Source organism: Mauremys mutica, unplaced genomic scaffold (assembly GCF_020497125.1).
Source record: "Mauremys mutica isolate MM-2020 ecotype Southern unplaced genomic scaffold, ASM2049712v1 Super-Scaffold_100199, whole genome shotgun sequence".
NCBI classification, from domain to species: Eukaryota; Metazoa; Chordata; order Testudines; family Geoemydidae; genus Mauremys; species Mauremys mutica.
Genome location: NW_025423286.1, coordinates 16,318 through 40,796, shown reverse-complemented (window position 1 = coordinate 40,796; position 24,479 = coordinate 16,318). Strand labels below are relative to the sequence as shown.

The 24,479-nt window shown below is 51.0% G+C and overlaps 4 non-coding genes across 4 annotated transcripts; 3 read left to right on the top strand and 1 right to left on the bottom strand.

Moving 5' to 3' along the window:
* The first annotated feature begins 1,672 nt into the window (after window positions 1–1,672).
* TRNAC-GCA lies at window positions 1,673–1,744 on the top strand. The gene has a single exon. It is a non-coding gene; the product is annotated as a tRNA-Cys (tRNA).
* Window positions 1,745–5,712: 3,968 nt separating this feature from the next.
* Window positions 5,713–5,784, bottom strand: TRNAG-UCC. The gene has a single exon. It is a non-coding gene; the product is annotated as a tRNA-Gly (tRNA).
* A 12,145-nt stretch (window positions 5,785–17,929) lies between these two features.
* TRNAS-UGA lies at window positions 17,930–18,011 on the top strand. Its single transcript has one exon. It is a non-coding gene; the product is annotated as a tRNA-Ser (tRNA).
* A 1,538-nt stretch (window positions 18,012–19,549) lies between these two features.
* On the top strand, window positions 19,550–19,622 carry TRNAF-AAA. Its single transcript has one exon. It is a non-coding gene; the product is annotated as a tRNA-Phe (tRNA).
* Window positions 19,623–24,479: the final 4,857 nt, after the last annotated feature.

Below are 24,479 nucleotides of genomic sequence, written 5' to 3'. Positions count from 1 at the left end.
CAGCTGCACAGTGGGATAGCTACCCACAGTGCACTGCTCTGTGTGGCAATCCAAGAGATGCTAGCATGGATGTGCTCTGGTGACACAGGGGCATAGGGTGGACATACAACAGCTGTTCAATTAAAACACTTTAACTAAAGCCACCTTATTCTTTCATGTAGACATACCTTAAGAGTGAGACAAGGCCCAGCTCCATTAAAACTAAAGAACCACAACTTCCTGCGTAGTTGGCAAGATTTGAACCTACACAGGGAGACCCCGATAGATTTCTAGCCCAGCGCCTTAACCACTTGGTCACAACTACTTGCTGGATAGGGGGGCTTTTACTGCACTCTACTTCTGTTCTCACTGAGTGATCAATTCCAGTTGTTTCCTGAAGCCAGCCTCCACAACACACACACTGCTGTGCCCTTGTGTAAGTGTGTCCATGGCTGAACTGCAAGAATTCCTGCTCCTTTCCCTTCTGGCTGGAGCATGAGGAGAGTGTGTTTGTGGTTAATGACGTTGCTGTAGCTTGTTGTCCATTTCCTGCCTTGATCATTCAGACAGTCCCTTTCCCATCATATCCCCAGTACCTCAGTGATTGCGATAGCAGGGGGCAGGTTTTCTCTGGGGCACTGAGCTTTGCCAGGGGGTTGGTGGCTCCTTTCTTTCCTCACCCTGGAGTAAACTCAGCTTTTTATTCCATCCTTGATGTTTCAAGGAATAACAACAGATGACCAAAGAAAGAGGTGGGCAGGGCGGGTCTCAGGGGAGGGGGCAGAGAGGTGGGGGCGATGGGCAGGGCAGGTCTCAGGGGAGGAGCAGAGAGGGGTGGGCAGCAGGCAGACCTTGGGGTAGGGGGTGGAGAGGCGCGAGGAGGCCCTGGGGGAGGAGAGGAGCAAGTGACCAGTAGGCCTCAGCCAAAGAGCAGGGGTGGGAAGTGGCCAAACGGGAGTGAGGGCGGAGCAGACTTCCATAAAAAAAAGTTGCAATACTATAGAATCCTGTATTCTCCTGGGGGCGGCCCCTGCCCAGACCGTGGTGCTGTCCCTCCACTCCACCCCCTTCCCTCGTTCTCCTCCCTCTGAGGCCCCACCTGTGCTCCGCCCTCACTCCCATTTGGCCACTTCCCACCCCTACTCAGCCTCTCCTCATAAGTCCCCTGCCCCCTAATAATTTTTGTTGCCCTTCCCTAGACTCTCTCCAATTTGTTCCTGTAGTGGGGGGGGGGGCGGGAAACTGGGTGCAATGCTCCAGGTGTGGCCTCACCAGTGCTGACTAGAGGGGAATAATCACTTCCCTCGATCTGCTGGCAACGCTCCTACTAATCCAGCCCAATATGACCAGTTACCCATATTGAATGCAGACACAGCAATATCTGATACATTGGTTGCTGTCCATTCAGGAGGTTATTTCCCACCTATTCATAAATAATGAAGCTGCTCTAAGCGGAGGGGAGAGAGCTGTCCCGTCCGTGCAGTTAACCCATCTCCCCGAGAGGTGGTAGCTATGTCAGTGGGGGAAGCTATGCTGGTTGGTGTGCAAGCTGTGGTGTCTACATGTGTATATAAAGTTTAATCAAACCCCATTTTTTAAACCCCTGTGGTCTGGGAATAGAAAAGGAGCTCTCTGAGGCAGAGCCCGTCCTTCAAAATCCTTAAGATCATGGACTTGCCTCTGCAAACCTCATGGGGGTATAGCTCAGTGGTAGAGTGTTTGACTGCAGATCAAGTGGTCCTTGGTTCAAATCCAAGTGCTCCCTTACAAGCCTGTTTCTTTAATAAAAATAATTTAATTTCCAGTATGCTCAGGAGCTCTACTATATAAGGATTCCTGAAATGAATGGAAACACTTACTATTTTCCTGTGCAAATGCATAAAAACCTAGCAAACATGTCCCCCAGCTGAAATCAGTTCCAATCCTCTAAGTGTCTAGGTTTGTTTTCATCAATGAAACAAAGGCACATGAAGACACATTTGCAGGTCCTTGGCCTCCATGGGCTACAATGTGCAGAAGAACAAGAACCACATCCATGTGAGAGGCATGGACTAGTCTGTATTACATTTGGTAAGTAAGTTGCCATTGGGACTGAAAACTCTACTGGAGGTGGACAGGAGCCTGTTACAAAACTAAAATAAACAAGATTTACCAAACTCCCTGTTACACATTCAATCCTCTCTTTGTGCACACGGCATCAACTGGGGCTCTAATAAATGGCAACCTTCCTTTAACACAGATCGTTGTTCCTTGTGACTTTCAGATACATTCAAATGGCAGCTGTTCAGAGGTCATGTGCTTCTAGTTCATGAGCAGCAGCAGAGTCTCTGTACGTTTCCCAACCGTAGAGCTGGGTGTTTCTGCATCCAAGTAACTGCAGAGTCAGTGTAGTCCCAGCCAGTTAATTGCACAGTCTCACTTTCTGGTCTCATTGATCATTTGGGTAGAAACAGCAATGGTTTGGTGGGTTTTGGTTTTTTTCCCCTTCGTTTTCTCCTAAGGAATGTGTGATCTTGAGCATGTTAGTTTAAGTTCCCTGTGGGTCAGGAAAACTCCATCTCTTTGAAATAGCTGGGGAAGTGACCTGTTTGTATAACCTAGAATAAAGGAGCTTTTGTAAAGCAGTTTTGCATTTAAATATACTGGGATAAAAATAGTAAACAGTAAATTCCACAGCCAGACACCAGGCCAGGATCAGTTGATGGGGCCAGGATCAATTAATTACAGAAGAAACAAACTCTTGGGAAGTAGCTATAATTTGTCCCTAAACCTTTCCTTGTTCTCATATGCTATCAGGGATTCTCTTCTAGAGGGCAGAGTTAAGGTTATCTGGGCATATACCATCACTCTGTATTCCCTGTTTTTCCAGAGTTTGAGTTTTACTGAAGTTGATGTTCTGGAAGGTAAGAGATAGTCACAGTCAAAGTTAACTCTCTGTTAACAAAGGTTTTGTTATTGGCAAATAATGAGACTAATCCCTCACTGCGGTAATTCCACTGACTTCAGTGTACTCTTTCCTCATTTCTAGTTCCAAAAAAATAAGCAAATTAAAACAATATTGAGAACTAAAATGCTGTGAGAAAATGGAAATTTTAGTAGCTCAAATTTCAGTTTCTTCTGTGTCTTGTGCGTGTGTAAATGGCACAACATGTTAATTTATAAGCACATCTTTCTTAACTTCTTTAAATGTTCTGTAGTGCATTAACTATATCCAGTGGGTTGTTTAATGCAGTGAGGTTTTCATGCATTGCCCAAAACATATTTTTTCATGTTATGTAAATGAACACAACTCATTGAACACAAAATTGTGTATTTCATGCTGTGAACTGTGTTGGTGGCTCAAATTAATAGGTTTTTTCCCTCTCTCTCTCCATGAAAAAAGGAAGAAACTGTGAAAATACCCATGGGAGAGAGGGGGTTTCTGAGAGCCGGGGTAGATATGAAGATTTTTATGAAAGGGGAGAGGCCAAAGTAGGGCCTTAGCTGGAGCAAAAGGGGAGGTTTTTTGTGCAGTTTCATTTCAGCCAGCCTCACATCCTGTAGTCCCTACTTCCACACACCCCCAACAAAGCCACCTGTGACTCCTGAGACAGCCCCACTGCAAAAACTGCAGAGCCCCCAGCACTCCCTCTCCTAGCTGGATCCCCTGGAAGCCAGAGCTCTCCGCAGAACTGCCGTGGTTGCTCCCCTGGGTCTCTGGTCAGGGACGGCTACCGGCTTCTCCTGAGAATGCAGCTGAGAAATGATTCACCCTTCTCTAGATTCTCGCCTGTGGGCTCTGAGAAGCAGGATGGGGCCTGTATGATAAAGTCCATGTAACATTCCCCCTCTCATCCCAGCCTTGGTATGTTGCCAGTAGCTGCTGTCCCTGGGTAGCAGCAAAGGATGTTTCCCATCATTCAGGGGATCCCAGCCTGGGACTAAAGTCAGCCCAGCCCAGCCCCCACACCTTAAAGTGAATAAGGAAAAGTTATTTACTTGTTCCCATAATATAAGAACTAGGGAACACCAAATGAAAGTAATAGGCAGCAGGTTTAAAACAAATAAAAGGAGGTTCTTCACACAGCGCACCGTCAACCTGTGGAACTCCTTACCTGAGGAGGTTGTGAAGGCTAGGACTATAACAGGGTTTAAAAGAGAACTAGATAAATTCATGGAGGTTAAGTCCATTAATGGCTATTAGCCAGGATGGGTAAGGAATGGTGTCCCTAGCCTCTGTTTGTCAGAGGGTGGAGATGGATGGCAGGAGAGAGATCACTTGATCATTACCTGTTAGGTTCAGTCCCTCTGGGGCACCTGGCATTGGCCACTGTTGGCAGACAGGATACTAGGCTGGATGGACCTTTGGTCTGAGCCAGTATGGCCATTCTTATGAAGGGAGGGAGAAAGCACTGCAACAGAGTTTCTGTAGTATATTGGTTATCATGTTTGCCTACCACACAAAAGGTCCCTGGCTCAAAACCAGACAGAAATAGGAGGGCTTACTATTTCTGCCTGTCCAGCAAGGCGCTCCTACTGCTGCCACTGGTCTGTCCCTGTGATAACCCCAACCCCTGCATGGCAGAGGGTGGTGAAATGAGCTGGGAAAAAGCCTTAGCATCAGCAGGGGAAAGCTAGAGGATCTGGGCCAGGCACCTTTTGAAGCCTTGTGGCTTGGTCTCCTCTGCCCTTGGAGATTGGCCTATGGCGGCCGGCTCTTCTCCGTGACTTGCCAAAGGAGATAGTGAGGCAGGAATGGGGAGAAAGAGGAAAGTCGAGCTGAGGAAGGCAGGGCAGAAGCTAAGTGTCTCAGTGCGGCTAAGTGGGGTTAGTAGAGCACCACCAGTCGTTCTGCAAAGCCTGGGGAGGTGCGGTTGGCTGCTGGGAGGTAGAATCCTGTGCCTGCCTCTTGGCTTCCCAGGGGTGGCTACTTGCAGCCCAGGAGAAGAAGGATGGTTCTGGGTGAAAGGAAGACAAGCAAAGCTCTGTGAGGAAATTTGGGTGCGGGGTGCGGGCTCTGTGCTGGGGGGGGGAGTTGGGGTGCAGGAGGGGTGACACTTACCCCGGGCACTGCAGCTCCCAAAGTGACTGGTACACACAACCCTGCGTCAGCAGCTCCTAGGTGGGCCGTGCCAGGGGATCTCCGTGCGCCGCTGCCTGCTGGTGCCGCCCTCAGAGCTCCCATTGGCTGCAGTTCCTGGCCAATGGGGGCTGCAGAATTGGTACTCGGGGCAGGGGCAGTGAATGGAGACACTCCCCCTGCCCCAGGGGATGCTGGGACATGCCGGCCATTTCTGGGAGTGGCACGGAGGGATGGAGGCAGAGTGGGCAGGGAGCCACCTCAGTGCTGCTGGCACATCTCTGCACACCCATGGGGGGAGGGGAGCAGAGGGCCTCCATGTGCTGCCTGGGATAGGGGCAGTGCACAGAGCTGCCTCCCCTCCTGGGTCTATTACAGGAGTGGGTGGGTGGGGTCTTTTGGCCTGCAAGGTGCAGCAGGTCGGACTAGATGATCACACTGGTCCCTTCTGACCTTAAAGGCTCTGAGTCTAAAAGGGAGAGGGAAGTAAAGAAATTTAAAAAAAAAATAAACCAAACATTGTAATACCAGGATAACTCCAACAGCTCATTGTATAGTCCCGCCCCTTTCTTCTGTGTTGAATGACCTGCAGGACATTGATTCTCTCATTCTATTGATAAACTGATACAATGTGACTGAAAATAAACCAATTCCCAGGGGAGAAAACATATCTCTGCGTTGGCTGGGAATCGAACCCAGGTCAACTGCTTGGAAGGCAGCTATGCTCACCACTATACCACCAATGCATCTGGCAAAAGGGCCACTTATGCTTGCCTAATGAGGCTAGAGCAGCATTGAGGAGATTTTCTGCCTGTTAAAATGTACTGGATTCTCATCACTAAAAAAAAACCCTCCATCTTCACCTGGGTTTGAACCATCAGCCTTTCATTTAGCCACCAAAGTTATTAATCACAGGGTATGTCTACACTACAGGATTATTCCGATTTTACAGAAACTGTTTTTTGGAAACAGATTGTATAAAGTCGAGTGCACGCGGACACACTAAGCACATTAATTCAGCGGTGTGCGTCCATGTACCGAGGCTACTGTCGATTTCCAGATCGTTGCACTGTGGGTAGCTATCCCATAGCAATCCCATAGTTCCCGCAGTCTCCCCCACCCATTGGAATTCTGGGTTGAGATCCCAATGCCTTATGGGGCAAAAACAGTGTTGTGGGTGATTCTGGGTAAATGTCAGTCAATCCTCCCTCCGTGAAAGCAACGGCAGACAATCATTTCACGCCCTTTTCCCTGGAGCCCGTTCAGCCTTTTTTCACTGTCACCGTATCTCTACTGGATGCTGCTGACAGACGCGGTACTGCAGCGCTACACAGCAGCATCCCCTTGCCGTTTGCAAGTTAGCAGAGATGGTTACCAGCCATACCGTCCCATCTGCTGCTTTGCAAGTTGACAATGACAGTTGCCAGTTATACTGAACTGTTTGCTGCTGTCATGGGTGCTCCTGGCTTGCCTTGGTGAGGTTGGCTGGGGGCGCATGGACAAAAATGGGAATGACTCCCCAGGTCATTCCCTTCTTTAAGTTTTGTCTAAAGGGAGAGTCAGTCCTGTCTAGACTATCAGGCAAGCCTACAAAAGAACCAGAGAAGCAAACGGCCGCTCCAGGTCACAGCCCCAGACATCCCACAGTAATGATGAGCTGCATGCCATTCTAGGGGGTGCCCCTGCAACAACCCCACCCGTTGCTTCCCTCCTCCCCCACCCCTCCTGGGCTACCGTGGTAGTTATCCGCCCATTTGTGTGATGAAGTAATAAAGAATGCAGGAATTTGAAACAACACTGACTTTATTGCCTCTGCAAGTAGAGCTCAAAGGTGGGAGGGGAAGGCAGCCTCCAGCTGCTATGATATTGCAGGCAGGACTGAATCTCCATTAGACAAAGCTTAAAGAAGAGAATGACCTGGGAGTCATTCCCATTTTTGCCCAGGCACCCCCAGCTGACCTGACCAAGGCCAGCCAGGAGCACTCACGGGATGACAATGACAGATATCAGTCCTACCATAACATCAGTCCTGTAGTACCGGGAAGGGAAGGGAGGGGATGGTGTTGTGTAGCGCTGCAGCACTGCGTCTGCCAGCAGCATCCAGTAGACATACGGTGACACTGAAAAAAGGCGAGAAATGATTTTTTTCCCTTTGCTTTCACGGGGGGGTGGGCGGGGGGGGGGAACGACATATACCCTGAACCATCCGCAACAATGTTTTTGACCCATCAGGCTTTGGGAACTCAGCCAAGAATTCAAATGGTTTTCGGAGAGTGAGGGGAACTGTGGGATAGCTACAGCTCCTTAAGTTTCAGCACTGTATTGAGTCCCTGTTGTGGCCTCTGTCTATCATGGCCTTGGAGATTTTGTCAAATGTTTAGGCATTTTGTCTTTTGGAACGGAGTTCTGATAGAACAGATTCATCTCGCCATACAGAGATCAGCTTCAGTATCTCCTGTACGGTCCATGCTGGAGCTCTTTTTGGACTCTGGGACTGCATGGTCACCTGTGCTGATCTGCGCTCCACGCTGGGCAAACAGGAAATGAAAATCAAAAGTTCATGGGGCTTTTCCTGTCAACCTGGCCAGTGCATCCGAGTTCAGATTGCTTTCCAGAGCGGTCACAATGGTGCACTGTGGGATAGCGCCTGGATGCCAATACCGTCGAATTGTGGCCACACTAACCCTAATCCGACATGTCAATACCGATTTCAGTGCTACTCCCCTTGTCGGGGAGGAGTACAGATACCAGTATTAAGAGCCCTTTAGATCGATATAAAGGGCTTCGTTGTGTGGATGGGTGCAGGGTTAATGTGATTTAACGCTGCTAAATTCGATATAAACTTGTAGTGTTGAATGAGGCTAATCATCTAGTGGAACAAGCTCCGCAAGGGATGTGGTTAAATCCCCATCACTGCCTTGTGTAAATGAAGACCGCAGCTCTTGCTGCAAGACACCTGGTGTGTGGGTGTCCCTGTTCCCCGTTCAGAACCTCTGGTACATGGTGCTTCCCTCCTCCCAGTTCAAGATCCCCATCATGTGGGTGCTCCCATCCAGGATCTCTGGTGGGTGTCTCTGTCCCCCACCCCATGAACTAGCTCCCGTGTGTGGTTTCCCCTGCCTGCCCCCATCCGGGATCTGTGGGTGTCTCTGTTCCCCTTTTCAAGATCTGTGTTGCTTGGGTGTGTCCCTCCCCCCAAGTCAGAATCCCCATCATGTGGGTGCTCCCATCCCCCCTCCAGGCTCTGCGGGGGGTGTCTGTATAAAAAGAGACTGTGTCTCACTGTCTTGCCCAGGCTACGCTGCAGGGGCTATTCACAGGTGCGATCCCACTACTGATCAGCATGGGAGTTTTGACCTGCTCCATTTCTGACCTGGGCCGGTTCACCCCTCCTTAGGCAACCTGGGGACCCCAAGCTTCCCTGGGATCACCATGTTGATGCCGAGCTTAGTGCGGACACCTGATCGGCACAGCCCCCTGCAGCCCAGAACTCCTGAGCTCAAGCGATCCGCCAGCCTCAGCCTCCCCAGGCGCTGGGATCACAGGCACCAGCCACAGAGCCCGGCTTGTTTCATAGCCTGGCAGCTGGAGCTTTAAACTCTGCTTGTGAGCTCTGTGCCTTGGCCAGACGGGGACAGCCTGGAACTGGGAAATGCTCCTGCTTCCCCTGCCCCCATCTCATCTTGAGCTGCAGGCGCCGCTGCCCTCCCAGGTAAGATCCTGGATGTTTCGGTGCCCCCCATCCCCCAGCCCAGGTGTCCGGGTACCTCTGCCCCCCATACAGAATCCTGGATGTGTGGGTGTCCATCCCTCTGCAGAGGATCCCGGAGTGTGGATGCCCTTGTCCCCCCCTACAAGATCCTGGGTGTGTGGGTGCCACTCTCCCCCCACTAGATCTCTGGTGGGTGGGTCCCCAGGGTGTGAGTGCTCCCATCCCCCGATACAGGCTTGGGGGGAGGGTATAACTGGCTCTCCCTGTCCTGCCCGGGCGGTGCTACAGCAGCTGTTCACAGGGGCAGCAACCCCACTGTCACCCTGCAGCTCTAACCTGCTCCAGGGGTGACCTGCTTCACCCTCCTGTGGGAGCCCGGGGACCCCGAACTGCCCAGAATCACCTGATTGATTCCGAACTTAGCACAGACACCGGCTCAGCATGGCAGGGAGCAGCCCTGAGCCCTGACAATCAGCTTCCCTCCGCCTCCTGCTGCACGGTGAGGGTCACACGCGAGAGGCTTCATGCCCAGTTTGTTCAGGAGCGTCCCAGGCCTGGTCTACACTAGGACTTTAATTCGAATTTAGCAGCGTTAATTCGAACTAACCGCTCAACCGTCCACACCAGGAAGCCATTTAATTCGAACTAGAGGGCTCTTTAGTTCGAATTTGGTACTCCACCCCGGCAGGTGGAGTAACGCTAAATTCGACATGGCTAGCTCGAATTAGGCTTGGTGTGGATGCTAATCGAACTTAGTAGCTCCGGGAGCTATCCCACACTGCACCACTCTGTTGACGCTCTGGACAGCAGTCCGAGCTTGGATTCTCTGGCCAGCCACACAGGAAATGACCCGCGAAAATTTGAATTCATTTTCCTGTCTGGGCACTTTGAATCTGACGTCCTGGTTGCACATCGGGGCGAGCTCCGCAGCACCTGCAACGATGCAGAGCTCTCCAGCAGAGGAGTCCGGGCAATCCCAGAATAGAAAGAGGTCCCCAGCATGGACTGACCGAGAAGTCATGGATCTGATCGCTGTGTGGGGCGAGGAGTCTGTGCTCTCGGAGCTGCGCTCCAGCAAGCGGAACGCGAAGACCTTCGAGAAGGTCTCTAAAGCCATGAAAGACAAAGGATACAGCCGGGATGCGATGCAGTGCCGCGTGAAAGTCAAGGACCTAAGACAAGGGTATCAAAAAGTCAGAGCGGCAAACGGACGCTCCGGAGCACAGCCCCAGACATGCCGCTTCTACGAGGCACTGCATGCCATTCTAGGTGGGTCTGCCACAACTGCCCCACCAGTGACGGTGGACTCCGGGGACGGAATAGTGTACCGGGACAGTTCCTCCTCGATGTTCGCCGATGGGGAAGATGAGGAAGGGTCTTTTGAGGACGGCGCAGGCGACAGCGAACACACTCCCGCTTTCCCTGACAGCCAGGATCTCTTCATCACCCTCACAGAGATCCCCTACCAACCCTCCCCTGCCATTAACCCGGACTCAGAATCAGGGGAAGGATCAGGCGGTAAGTGCTACACATGTATAAACATTTATTTTTTATAACATTGTTATAGAAAAAATAGAAACAGTATTTACAAAATTCTAAATATTAAACTATATGAAAAGAAGGTCCACACAAATGGGGATAGAATAATAATCCTCTATCGACAATTCCACGAAGGTGTCATTCAGTTCCTCGCAAAGCCTCCGCAGGAGGTTCGTCGGAAGAGGTGCCTTGTTGGGCGCTCCGTGGAAGCAGACTCTTCCACGCCAGGACATCCGAATATAGAGAGGAATCATCGCCTCTACTAGCATTGCTGCATATGGTCCTGGTCTGTGCAGTGCATCCCGTAACATCCTGTCTTTCTGGGCACGAGTGACCCGCCTCAGGGTGATCTCGTTCTGCAAATACTGCATCTAAGTAGGGCAATTAGTGTAGTGTTACTATTTTTAATGGTTTAAAATTAGGTTGCATAACAATGACCCTCGCCTAACAGCCACGTGCTAGAGGCCACAGAGAACAAGCATCCATTGATCGTTCCCATGCACTGGTGGGAGGGGCTGCAAAAGGCTAATCCTTTCTGCTTTGCACATTGCCTTTAGCAGGAGAGCACAGCTATCCACTAACTGATAAGCAGTATGTACTGTAAGGCTTACCAGGACTTTGTGCAAGAGGGATGCAGCTGTCTTTCCTCGCTTGTGCGCTCTCCAGTGCAATGGCGCCGCCAATGAGAGCGTATTCCGAAACCTCGAACTGGTTCTGAGATCTCCTGAGACTTGGTGCCCTGTATGGTCTTGTTCACTGAAACTGACTAGACTGTGTTCACTGTTGGCAAACATGTATGTGTTCAAGGAAATCACCTACTTTTTCGCATCACACAGCTTCGGCTCTTTCCCGGACTGCCCCGGCATCCCCCTCGCAGAGGCTGGCTCAGATTAGACGGCGAAAGAAAAAGACTAGGGACGACATGTTCCAGGAACTGATGGCCTGCTCCAGAGCGGAGGCGGCAGAGCAGAGACAGTGGAGGGAGACCCTGTGTCAGCAGCATCGCACACACATCGAACGGGAGGATAGGTGGCAGCAGGAAGACCAGCAGGCGACTAAAACGCTGCTTGGTCTAATGAGGGAGCAAACGGACACGCTCCGGCGCCTTGTAGATGTTCTGCAGGACCGCAGGCAGGAGGAGAGAGCCCCCCTGCACTGCATCTGCAACCGCCCTCCAACGCCAAGAAGTCCTGTCCCCCCCTCACCCAAAGTTACAAGAAGGAGGGGCGGTAGGGGCCGTGAGAACTGTCACTGCACCGCAGCAGAGCACTAATGTTCAAGACACCTCTCGCGCTGTAAATTTGTACAAGTTCTTTCCTTACAGCATCACCCAGTCCCAACTCCAAGTTTCAACCCCCCACTGTGTACTACATTATTAAAAGCGGTTTGCTGTTACTCACTGTTTCCGTCACGTTTCTCGTGTCAGAAGACTTTGTGTGTGTGTGGGGGGGGGGAATTGTAATTGCAGTGCATAGCCCACAGTACCATGGTACAGACTTGGGGGCAGGGTCAACTGCAGGGCACACACAGACTGCAGTCACTAGGCACCAGGGTCAGTCTGTGTGGTGTATGCTGCCCCGGGTCTTTCGTTGATGTGTATGCTTGTCCAGGGTCCTGGTGCCTGCCATCCCCGAATGTAAAGGCAGGCTTCCCTTAACATGCACTTCGACCATAGCCACGATCCTCCCCGCTGCCCTGAGCCCCCAAAAGAGCCCTCATCCAGGGACAGATACTCACCCTTCCCCCACACCCCTCACCCCTTCCAACGCCCAAACCCACAGCCCACAGCCATCATGCAAACCCCTATCCAAAGACGGCACCCCTCGCCCCTTCCTGCAAACCCACCCATTCCTGCAAACCCCCCCCCTACATGCACAACCACCGTAAACCGTCCCCCACCCCACAGACCTATGTAGGAGCAGGAGGCTGTCCGTCCTGTTTTGGACAACCGGTCTGTACATCAGTGCACACCGAACCCAGCACAGTATGCTTCCGTGTTTCAACCAAGAAACAGAAATGCAAAGTCAACGAAAGATTTATTATTAATTACTGTAACATTTCATTAGTTTTAAATCGTGCTTTGCAAGTGGGGGAAACTTGGAGAACCGGGTTTGTGAGCTCAGATCTAACTCGACACATACAGACACAGGCCCATGATCAGGCTCTCTTAAAATCAATTGGACAGTCACAGGTTACCCTGCTCTGCGAGGAAACTAGCTTTCAAAGCCTCCCGGATGCACATCGCTTCCCGCTGGGATATTCTCTCGGCACGGGTGTCTGGCTGATCGTAAACAGCAGCCAGGCGATTTGCCTCAACCTCCCAAGCGGCCAAAAAGGTCTTGCCCTTGCTCTCACAGAGATTGTGGAGCACACAGCAAGCAGCAATAACTACGGGGATATTCTTTTCGCTGATGTCCGAGCGAGTCAGTAAGCTCCGCCATCTCCCCTTGAGACGTCCGAAAGCACACTCCACCACCATTCTGCACTTGCTCAGCCGATAGTTGAAGAGTTCCTTCTCACTGTCCAAGGCGCCTGTATAGGGCTTCATGAGCCAGGGCATTAGTGGGTAGGCCGGGTCCCCGAGGATCACTGTAGGCATCTGCACATCCCCAACAGTTATTTTGTGGTCCGGGAAGAAAGTACCTGCCTGGAGGCGTTTGAACAGACCAGAGTTCCTGAACACACGCGCGTCATGAACCTTGCCCGCCCACCCGACGAAGATGTTGGTAAAACGTCCCCTATGGTCCACCAGAGCTTGCAGCACCATTGAAAAGTAGCCCTTTCGGTTAATGTACTCGCTGGCCTGGTGGGCTGGTGCCAGGATAGGGATGTGAGTCCCATCTATAGCCCCACCGCAGTTTGGGAATCCCATCGCGGCGAAGCCATCTATGATGACCTGGACATTTCCGAGAGTCACTACCTTTGAGAGCAGTTGCTCAACGATTGCGTGGGCTACTTGAATGACAGCAACCCCCACGGTAGATTTGCCCACGCCAAAGTGGTTCGCTACTGACCGGTAGCTGTCTGGCGTTGCTAGTTTCCAGAGAGCTATGGCCACTCGCTTATGCACACTCAGGGCTGCTCGCATGCGTGTGTCCTGGCGCTTCAGGGCAGGGGACAGCAAGTCACACAGTTCAAGGAAAGTGCCCTTACGCATCCTGAAGTTTCGCAGCCACTCTGTGTCATCCCAGACCCGCAGCACTATGCGGTCCCACCAGTCTGTGCTTGTTTCCCGGGCCCAGAATCGCCGTTCCACACCATGAACGTGACCCATTGCCACCATGATCTCCACTGCGCGGCGTACCCTGCTTTCTGAGAGGTCTGCGCCACTCTCCTCACCGCGCTGCCGGAGCCTCCTCGCCCGGTTTCTCAGCAGCTGACTGAGGAAGAGGTGGACGATAAGGTGCGAGGAGTTGACAACGGCCATAAGTGCAGCGATGATCGCAGCGGGCTCCATGCTCGCAGTGCTGTGGCGTCCGCGCTGTAACCGACCAGACAAGGGCGCGAACAGATTTCCCGCTGGCGCTTTCAGGGAGGGAGGGCGTGATTGACGGTTCAATGACGACAGTAACCCAAAACCACCCTCGACACATTTTTTCCCCCAGCAGGCATTGCGAGCTCTACCCAGCATTCCAATGGGCAGCGGGGACTGCGGGAACTGTGGGATAGCTTCCCACAGTGTACCGCTTCCAAAGTCGACGCCGGCTCCCTTAATGTGGACTCAGAAGTTCGAATTACTGTATTTAGTGTGGATACACAAATTCGACTTCATAAGGTCGAATCCACAAATTCGACTTAAGTAGATTCGAAATAGTCTTGTAGTGTAGACAAGGCCCCAGGCTCCAGCTGTAAACTCTGCTGGTCAGTTCTAGTCTTTGGCCACACGGGGGCGGCACTAACGGTCCCATCTAAATGCTGTTTGCGTTCGACCCTTCGGATCGCAGATTGTAACCCGCAGGCAGATCTCTGAGTGCAGCCAAATCCCTCCCCAAACTGAACATTGAAGCAGCAGCTCCCGTTGGAAAGATCAGGATTTTTGCCTTTAAAAACAAGGGAAATGTCTACAGTGAGAGACTGAAGAAGCTCAATTGATTTCATTGACTCCATGAATGTTCCTCTGTGTCCCCCTAGGAGTCATGCCCCACATTTTGGGGACCACTGAACCCTACTCGCTAATCAGGGGCTAGTGATGCCAGTAGGGTTCAGTGGTCCCCAAAATGTGGGGCCCAGGGAAAGGGAGAACAAGTGCGGGGCTCCCAGCACTGGAACAAAGGGGGGCACAGGAGGGGGCAGGAGTTAGGGGTGAAGGAGGCGCAAGGGTTGGGAGTGCAGGAGCTAGCGGTAAAGGGGGAGGGGATCGTCCAGGGGCAATGGGGAAGTGCCAAAGTACAAGCTTTGCCCAGGGCACCATTTCCCCTAATGCTGGTCTGAGCAAACAATTGGAAATGACCCTTCAGTGAGACCAGAACCATAGCGTAGAAAAGTCCCTTTGTTAAGTGGTGGTGGCTGAGGGCTGAGGGAGATGGGTTAGAAAGCAACAGGCACTTGTCTGTGGGGGTTGGATTCTTGCCTGCTGGGCAAGGCTGGTGTGTGATGTCTCCATGGCTGCACTTTCAGTGTCTGATCTGCCACAGGGAGCCAAGTCTAGACATACTCAGAGGCTCTATGTCAGGGTTTTTCAAACTTCCTTTCACGATAACCCCTTTTTGCCCAAAAAAAACCAAAAAACTTACTACATGACCCTAGAAAGAGGGACCAAGCCCCTCTACACTGGGCACAGGCAGAGGAGACAAAGCCTGAGCCCTGCCCCAGTTGGGGGAGGGCAAAACCAGAGCTTGAGGGATTCAGCCCTGGGTGGTGGGGCTCAGACTTTTGGTTTCAGTCCCAGGCACCAACAAGTCTAATGCCAGCCCTGGCGACCCCATTAAAACAGGGTTATGACCCACTTTGGGGTCTTGCCCCACAGTTTGAGAACCACTGCTCTAGGCTGATGGGAGAGAGTTTTCCTGTGGGTGCAGTTAATCCGCTTCCCAAGAGGTGGCAGCTATGTCAGTGGGAGAAGCTATATCGGTGGGTGTGCAAGCTGTGGTGTTTGCCACATTTAAGAAGTTTAATCAAACCCCATTTTGAAAACCACCTGTGGTCTGGGAATGGCAAAGGAGCTCAATGAATCAGGGTTTGTCCTTCAAAGTCCTGGACATCACGATTCCATACTCCTGTTGTCATTGGGGATATTGCTCAGTGTTAGAGTGCTTAACTGCAGTTTTCACGTAGTCCTCAGTTCAAACCCCCATGTTCTCTTATAACCTTCTTTCTTTTTTTTTTAAAAAGTTAAACATTTTCATTTCCATTCTCCATTATGTTCAGGGGCTCCTCTATACAGGAGTGCTTGATATCAATGTAAACACTCAACATTTTGCTGTCCAAATGCATAAAAACCTAGCAAAGCTGTCCATCAGCTGAAATCAGATCCAATCCTCTAAGTGTCTAGTTTATGTTTTCATCAGTTAAACAAAGGTATCATACGAATGTACATTTGCAGATCCCTCTTCTCCAGGAGCTATGTTGTGCAGAAGAACAAGAACCACATCCAGTTGCAGTTCAGGAATCTGATGACCAAAGAGCCACGAAGTGTTCTGAGGGCTGGAGAAAAATGCCTTCTAGGGAGCTATTGAACGAGCTCAACCTGTTTAGCTTATCAAAAGAAGATTGAAAGGTGACTTCATTGAAGTGTTGAAGGGCCTTAATGGAGAGAAAAGATGGGGCATTAAAGGGCTCTTTAATCTTGCAGAGAAAGGCATAACAAGACCCAATGGCTGGAAGGTGAAAAGAGACAAATTCATATTACAACTAAGGCACAAATATTCAACATCCAGGATGATTCACCACAGGAACAATCTCCCAAGGAAAGTGGTGGATTTGCCATGTCCTGATGTCATTTCATGAAGACTAGCTATCTTTCTGGAATGTGTTTGCCCCCAAAGTAGATATTGTGTCATACAGGAGGCCTGTGATATGCAGGGGGTCAGGTTAGATGCTCTAATGGTCTCTTCTGGCCATAAAGTCGACTAATTTCTGAAAAACTGAGTGTAGCATTGGGAGCAGCATCTGATGTTTTCCCGTCTAGCCAGCTTGCTGCCTAGAACAAACGCTCCTTGAGTGGGGTGATCCACAGGGAGTAGCTCAAACCTCCAAAGTGCCTGGGCAGGGGCAGGACATTAGCACAGCAAGGGAGGGGGTGTGGCAGTGACATCACAAAGGGCTTTTGCAGGACCTCAGACTATTGATCAAAGGTGGTGTGGAGGTGGTGACCTCACAGAGAGATGCTGACATCAGCCACGCAGGACAGGGGTGAGGGGCCAGGGAAACCTCAGAGACCCCTGTGGCTTTGCTTCAGCAAGTCTCCTTCTCCAGGTCTCTCTTTGACGACTGAGAGAGTATTCGGGTTCACGGACATGAGTGCCAGGAGGAACCTTTTTCGAGTTTTCTCCTTCCCTTTTCCTGATTTTACTAGAAAACAGCCATACCTGTTTAGAAGGTTGAAGCTTTCTCGAGGTTTGAAACCTGTTCAGTCTGATCCATCTGGTGACAGTTGAATTCTAGGCATGGAAAACACGAACTTAAGGAGGCAGAATTTTATTCCGCACCTGGGATTTTGTCCCATAGAATCAGTGGGGACATTAGGGTTTGTCCTTTCTGTTTCACCTTTTCCTCCATCCATCCCTCCCTCCTTTCTCTTTGTCTCTTGCTTCTTTTGTCCTTTCACCTGTTCCCCTCCCAACACCAGGAGCAGTGTGTGTGTGTGTGTGTGTGTGTTGCGGGGGAGTGCTCTGCAGCTCCCACTGTGGGAGGTCCACCCAAAAATGTGGGGCTGAAATAGTGCTCGGGCAGTGATCCCCACCGGCGACCTGGGCCATCCTTTGGGCTCTCTGGTGAGAACCCTCAGCCTCCCGTCCTCAGTCTCTACCCTGATTGGCTGAGCCGGGGGTTATTGACAGGGTGGAGATTCAGGTCCTTGTTGTTCTCTTTTAAGCCCAAGGAAATAAGTCATAACCTGTTAAATGTTGACAAATTTTGCTGCTTTGCTGCATTAATGGTCTCTGAGCAGTTCATGATTCTCTCTAACATTGCAGTTCTCCTCAAATACTTGCTGAATAATTACTGTGAACTGTTGTTGGTCTGGAGCTCATCTGAGAGCACTTTATTCAGGTCATTCAGTGTTTGAAATTCACGATCTGATGGTTAGTTTCAAAATCAGGGCTCTTGGGTCCTATTCCCAACTCTGCCACTGGCTGGCTGTGTGACCTAAGACAAGTCGATTCTCCTTTCTCAGCCTTAGCTTCTCCTTCTCTCAAGTAGGGATAATGATGATCCGCTCCTACCTAGCTCAAGGTGGGTGGAGGATGGGGATCCATTGGAGAGTGTCACTAGGAGTATCAGAGGGGCCGTGCTAGTCTGGATTTGTAAAAGCAGCAAAGACTCCTGTGGCACCTGGCTAAGCAAACAGAACAAACCCCAAATCCCCCCTGTGCTTTGGGAGCCAGGTTTGCTGTGGGAATCCTGTAGTTCAGATGACTTCATGCCTGGGCATTGGGATTATTTACCAGTTTCTCTGGCATTGGGGCAGTTTTGTGCTCACAGCTGTGATAGCCAAGTGGTTAAGGCGTTGAAGTTGAAATCCAATAGGGTTCCCCTGTGTAGGTTCAAATCCTGCTCACAGTGAGGCCTGTGTTTTAGCCAGTCTCTCACCCGGGCAATACCTCTGTACAACCCCCTGAGACACTCTCAATTCTCTCCCCACCCCAAGTAAATCCTGTTCTGCTCCTTTCATCGAGATGCCTGGGACACCACCTCACACTGTGTCCCTGAGGGGTCAGGCAAACTCTCAGCACCTGAAGCCTCTGCCACTCACCTGGTGCCCCATAGATCAGCCATAGCCCTGGTTCTGCTCCTCTCTCTAGCATGTGAAAGGAGCTGAGTCAGCGACTCCATGGGAGCTACGGGGCTGCAGAACCAACAGAGAGAAAAAAAGGTGCTCAGTGCCCACTGGAAGCCAGCTCCCCCACCCACCCACTACAGGCCTTGCTGACAAGCTCCTCCTCTTCCCCTTCAGCGCCTCCCACCTGCCAGTGATCAGCTGTTCAGTGGGGTGCAGGAGGCACTGGGGGGGAGGAGCAGGGAGAGTGGGAGAGGGAAAGGAATGGGGCAGGAAGGTGCAGGGCGGGAAGAGGTGGGAGAGGGGTTCGGGCTTGGGGGAAGGGGTGGAATGGGGGGCAGGGCCTGGGGAGGAAAGGGGGGATTTGTCCCCTACTCCGGATCCCTCTAGGGCTGGCCCTGAAGGGAAGCACCGACTCTCACAGTGACAATACAACTGACCAGCATTGCGGGGGAGGCTGAGGGAGATCCGCACTCACCAGGTCTCTGCTCTCCCCCACGGTGAGCCAGACACTGCTCTCTCCTGGCTCTCACTCTAGCAGCTGGACGCCAAGGAGCCATTTCCCCACAGGAAGTGCATTGAGTGCCCCTGTGGTGCTGGGGGGCTGGCGCTGCTGCTGCCTGTGGGGGCTGGCAGGGGGGCTGATGTCTGCACAGACTCTCAGCTGCCAGGCCGGAGGGGGCACTTGGGACCTTACCAGACTGGCGCAGTGAAGACGGGGGGCTGACAGAGCTATACAGACGCTCTCCAGAGCAGGGAGCAGCATCCGCCCATGCAGCCAGGCAATGAGCATTTCCCACAGCCTGGAGCCGAGGGGGAGGCGGCAGCTGCTGTTCCAGCTCCTCGGGGACAGGCCCTGTCAGCCAACAGCCACTTCTTACTACCCACAGCTAAGGGCGTTGGGTTCCTCCGGTGGGGGTGTGGAGCAGCCGTTCGTTCTCCTGTTCGCACTCCTCTGCGGTATGAAAATCGGGGAGGGGAGGCAGAAGCCCCACTTCCCTCCCGAAATGACACCCAGTGGGGGAAGCCAGGACAACAGGGTGGGGCGGCAGGTGGTGGCCAGACTCTCACTGCCAGGGTCTAGTCTAGCTCTGGGTCCAGCTCAACCTCCTCCCCGTGCCACTGGCCCCCAGTCCCCTTCCACCACCAGGTCAGCCCGGGCACTAGGGCAGGAACGGGGTGAGGCAGCAAGTCAAGCTGAGCAAGGCAGGCAAAAGTGAGTCTTGTCTTCATGGGCACCTCACAGTGACGTCCTTTTTGTGTGCAACTGCTGCAAAAACATCCAGGACAGAGAAGCAACAGGCCAAAATACTGCTATACAGCTGCCAAAGTAGCTCAATTGGGAGAGCGTTAGACTAAAAATCTAAAGGTTCCTGGTTCAATCCCAGGCTTTGACAGGTTCTTTCATTCTCTTTGTACAGGGGGGCAACTTGTTCTCTGGCAGCCCAGTAGTACTTGCACCCAAGGTGAGCAGAGCTGCCATGGGGCAAAGCAATTTTGGGGGCCCCTTCCATTAAAAAAAGTGGCAATACTGTATTCTCATGGGGCCACTGTGGGGCCTGGAACAAATTGCCCCACTTGCCTCCCTTCTGGGTGGCACTGAAAGCATGTCTCTGATCTTGGGCTCTGCAATAGGAAAACATAGAATGGGCTTCTGCCCCTAGTTGGCCCACCTGACTTTTAACAAGGAGAGATGAGAGCTGTCTTTCCCAACACGGCAGGAAGAGAGTGAGGCAGGGTGACCCTCAGGAATGGTGCCAGAGGGCTGCTGGGCAGTGACAGGCAGGGATTGGGGATGAAAACTCCTCTGTGCAGCTGAGCAAGGGCAGTGCCAGGGAAGGGGAATCTGTAAAAGTGGCCCTGTGGAAGGTGGAAGGGATTTGGGGGCCCAGGAGGAGGCACTTAATGTTCAGTGCCTTGGAGCAGCTGGACTTGGCCATGGTGAGTGTTCAGGAAATGCACATTAACAATTCTAGGGTAGCTCAATAGGCAGAGGGTGATTGGAGGAAGGGCCTCCTGGCCAGGGAAGAACGATGGGGCTGGAGTCTTGTTTTTCACATTCGCGGTGCAAGTACAGAAGGTGGTGGAGCTCCGACCAGGGAGGGCATTACTGGTGGGCTTTGTGCTCTGTGGTACTGGTTACTGCTATATTAGTGTGTATGGTCCCCAGTTAAGGCATGAGAGGGAAGATCAAAGGCTCCCTTCCTCTGGACTGCATGATGTTTGTTGTTGGGGGGGTTAATTGTGTCAGCCGGCCTGAGGACCGCTGGTCCCGTTTTCCCAACCATCAGAGGAAACATTTTTACAATGAGCACTACCTGGTGCACGTCTGTAGTGAGGTCGGCTTAGAGGAGCTCACTCCAGCCACAGAGGGGGTTCACCTTTCTGCGGGGACAGGCCAGGAGTCGCACTGACCGGATTTATGCTCAGCTTTTGTGTCTTTAGCATGTTGCTTCTCAGATTCTTTCTTGGCCTGACTTGTTACACTTTGACACTTAACAGGGCAGAGTTTATGCACCTTCCTATTATCCTCACTAGGATCTGATTTCCAAATTTTGAGGAATGACTTTTTGCCTCTAACAGCCTCCAGTACTCGGCCGTTTACCTAGAGTGGCGTTCTGCTGGTCGTCCTATTGTCATTTCTGATTTAGGGCAAACGTTTCATCTGAGCCTCTAATTGCAGTGTTTTTAAACGGTCTGCATGCTGCTTGCAGGCACCTAACACTTGTGACAGCAGCTCCTTTTAATTCCATTCTAACCATCTGTACTTATGCCAATAGGTCGACTTTAGGTCTTTAACTTTGAGCGGTAGCTGAGAAGATGGTAAATCGGGCAGAAACCCGTTCGACAAACCTCTTCATTTCCTTGTTATTTCCTGACTTCTTCATTCATCCCCTTTTCCTTTTTTCCTGGGTGAGGCGGCGGCCTGCCAGGGAGCTCCCTGGCACCTCTGGCTGCCTGGGCTGAAGGCAAGAGGGTGTGGCGAGGGCCTCCTGTCCCGTAATGAGGCCGCACTGCTTCCTGGTCCCCTTTTCCCACCCACACCGGCAGGCGGCTGCTGTGGGAGAACACGAGGGAGGCTCTCGGGATGCTAGGCAGTGCTGTGTGGCTGTCAGGGAAAAGAGCCTTCTTCTCTAAAGATGGCTGGCAGAAAGGTGGTACTCAGCTCTGTAAGCGACCTGCCCAGTAGCCTTGCTGCCAGGGGATGCAGACATTTCTGTAAGGTGCAGAAAGAGGGTATTTGGCTTCCAAGTTAATATGAGAAATATGCATTTAGGAGATTGAATTTCCATTCTTTCACAGGGCCCCAGTGGCCTAATGGACAAGGCAATGGCTTTCTAAGTCAGAGATTGTGTGTTCGAGTCCCATTTGGGGTGAAAAACTGCCTCTACATTGCAAGGAAATCTTGGCCTTACTTTCACCAAGGAAGTTGGGAGATGTTTGAACACAAAATACTGCATCTTGGGAAAAATGCCCCAGAAATGGCATCTTGACAAATGCTTTCTAAACCCCTCAGTAGCAAACAATTAATGCTAGTGTTTGTCTGAGACTAGAGGGAAGAGGAGTGTTTACTCCCACACCTCAGTGAGTGAAACAGATGGAAAGAGCAAGGCCGTCCTGAAAGAGAATGGATCTGTCTGGAGACAAAGCAGCCCCTGAGAATGAGCAACGGTGTGAAAAGAAGAGGTTCAAATGTGTGTTAGATGTTAGTTAGTGTTAGAGGGTTTATCCCTTCACCCTCCCATTCCCTGGTCCTTCTTGCGTACACACAGAGCAGCAATACCCAAAGTCCGAAGGTGCAAACAATGAGATGTTTATTGGATTGAACTTCCAGCAAGCAATGATTCCAGTTTCCTTCCTCAGTGTCCCCATCCCAGCCCTGACGCCACAGAGCCTTGCCTGTGTCCCTGTTCCCATTCTCCCCCTTAGCAAGACATAGGACATATGGTGACACATTTCCTGATAGGGCCAGGCATCAAGGTGGAAGGTGTTGATATTCCATTTGTCCCACTGCCCCTTGCGTAGTACAGTGCCCTGCTCCTTCTCTCATACGGGCGGGCCACACCTGTTCCAATTAGCGTTCCAGACTTCCCACTATAGTGGGCCCGGGAAGGTTGGGTCCAGGTTGTCTAGTACAGGGGGGAGGGGCTTACTCCATTACTTCTCGGTTATTTCCATAGGCAACGTATCACAAGTATACTTAGCAATACACCAGCCACTGTAATAATCCACAGCAACACCGAGAGACCTGAGCACTGCCGCATGGTCCAACATCCCGGCCACCACCGAAACACCTCCTCTCCTCCTTCGACAGGGTCAAGCTCTTAACGTGTCCAGTTGCTGGCAGTTGCAATACGCTGCTGCTGCAGGTTTTTGTGCTTTTGTCCATATCATAAGTCCATTGAATGTCCACAGAGAAATGGGTTATTGTTCAAACCAACTTAACCACGTGGTGTGGAATCAGGCTGTATGCGCTGGTTCGATTATTCACAGCAGTAAGATTCACAGATCTATCTGTGCGCCAAAGCCCAGAGAGCAGTGTGTAGTGTGGAATTTGGTTAGGGGCTGGTGTAATTGTGCCCCCAGTAATATGTACATTTCCAGCAAAACACCTCAGACACAGTACACCCAATTGTCCACCCCTTGCCACGGGCCATTGGGTGTGCTCCTCCATGGCCATCAGGGAGGGGCACATTCAAACATCTTCTCTAGATTTACACCATTTTACACACCCCTCCATTGATTCCCAGCGAGCAAATCCCCTTCTCATTATTCCCATAGTGATTGTGGGTCCCACCTTAGCTGCCGATTCACTTCCAGATACCACGGTAGCTATTACACAGGTGCTGGCCTCCTAGTCGAGCATTTTGAATTTCCGTACACATCTTCCCCCAGGTCAGCCTTTTGAAGCCACCCCCACCCATGTCATGAGGTTTTCTGTTCATTGAAACACAACAATGCTAACAACAAGACTAACACCACAGACAAACAACACAAAACATAGATTCATGGTATTATGGGTTAGTCTTTTGCTGGCACCAGATTGCTTGTAGAGCGTCTAAAAAACAAAAGAAACAATTTCCACACACACCCCCGGTGGGGACAGATTAGTGCTTAATAATAATAATACCACTTCCTTTTACAAATTTCCTTGCTAATTGCAGGAAAAACAGAAGAATTACCTCCAGGCTGTCCTTATTTTGTTCTATAGTCAGATAGTGAATTACCCCACTCGCGGGTCAGTTTCCCCTCTTGTACAACAGACACGGTTTGCAATAGTTTCTCTGCTGTACCAAGCTTTAAGTTTATCCTCAGGTAACAGCTGAGAGACAACTTTAGATTTAGCTTTAGCACTGTATACACACACACACACACTCCTTAGGGTTAACCTGTCCCCCTTATTTTCAGGCTTGACTTGTTTTTTCACCTCCCTTTCCTGGAGGGCCACAATCTGAGTCTTCCAGTAGCTTGTTTGCTGACCAGATGTATTTATTAGTTGCAGCTCCTTTGTGCTGCCACTGATGGGCAGTTCTCTCCTTCCCCCATCAGCTAGGTCATTTGCATTCACACCGGCTTTCGGGCTTGCTTTTGGATCCAAAGCCATCAGCAGCTCAGAGACTGTCTTAAAAGGGACACAATCAACTTCCACCCGAGTTCTGATTACTTTCCACTTTCATCTTCTGCTTCAAAACACACAGATCTGAAAAAGAAACCACAACCTATTGTGGCTCCCTTTGGAGCCCTAATAGGGTTTGAATTAAGTACCATGTTTTGTTTGCATTTCTTTTACCCCTTCTCCAATATACACTGCACACATCCTGGGAAAATGCACATTCCTTCCATAGTTTAACCTTCATAACATTATGTTACAAACCATAAGTCTCACTTTAGGTTTTTAAAACCTTACACAATTACACAAAACATTTTGTTTTGTCTAACATCCCTTGCACTGCAATAATTTTTCTTTTACACAACTGTACCCCGATTACACGTCCATCTTGTACAACCAGAGACAGCCAGGGGCAGGCAAGTTAAGTGCCAATAGAAACCCCTGACATTCCTTTAGTGATTTTGCTTACATTACCCAGGAGTCAAATCATTTTGATGAGATTATCTCTCCGCCTGCTGCCTGCAGCCGTCCCCTATAGACCATTTCTGTGGGCAAAGGGCCCATTTCCCCTCAGAATGTCTGTAAAGGCTTCTCGGGACAAAACACAGTGGTGGTAGCAGCCACTTTACCTGACCCTCTTGTA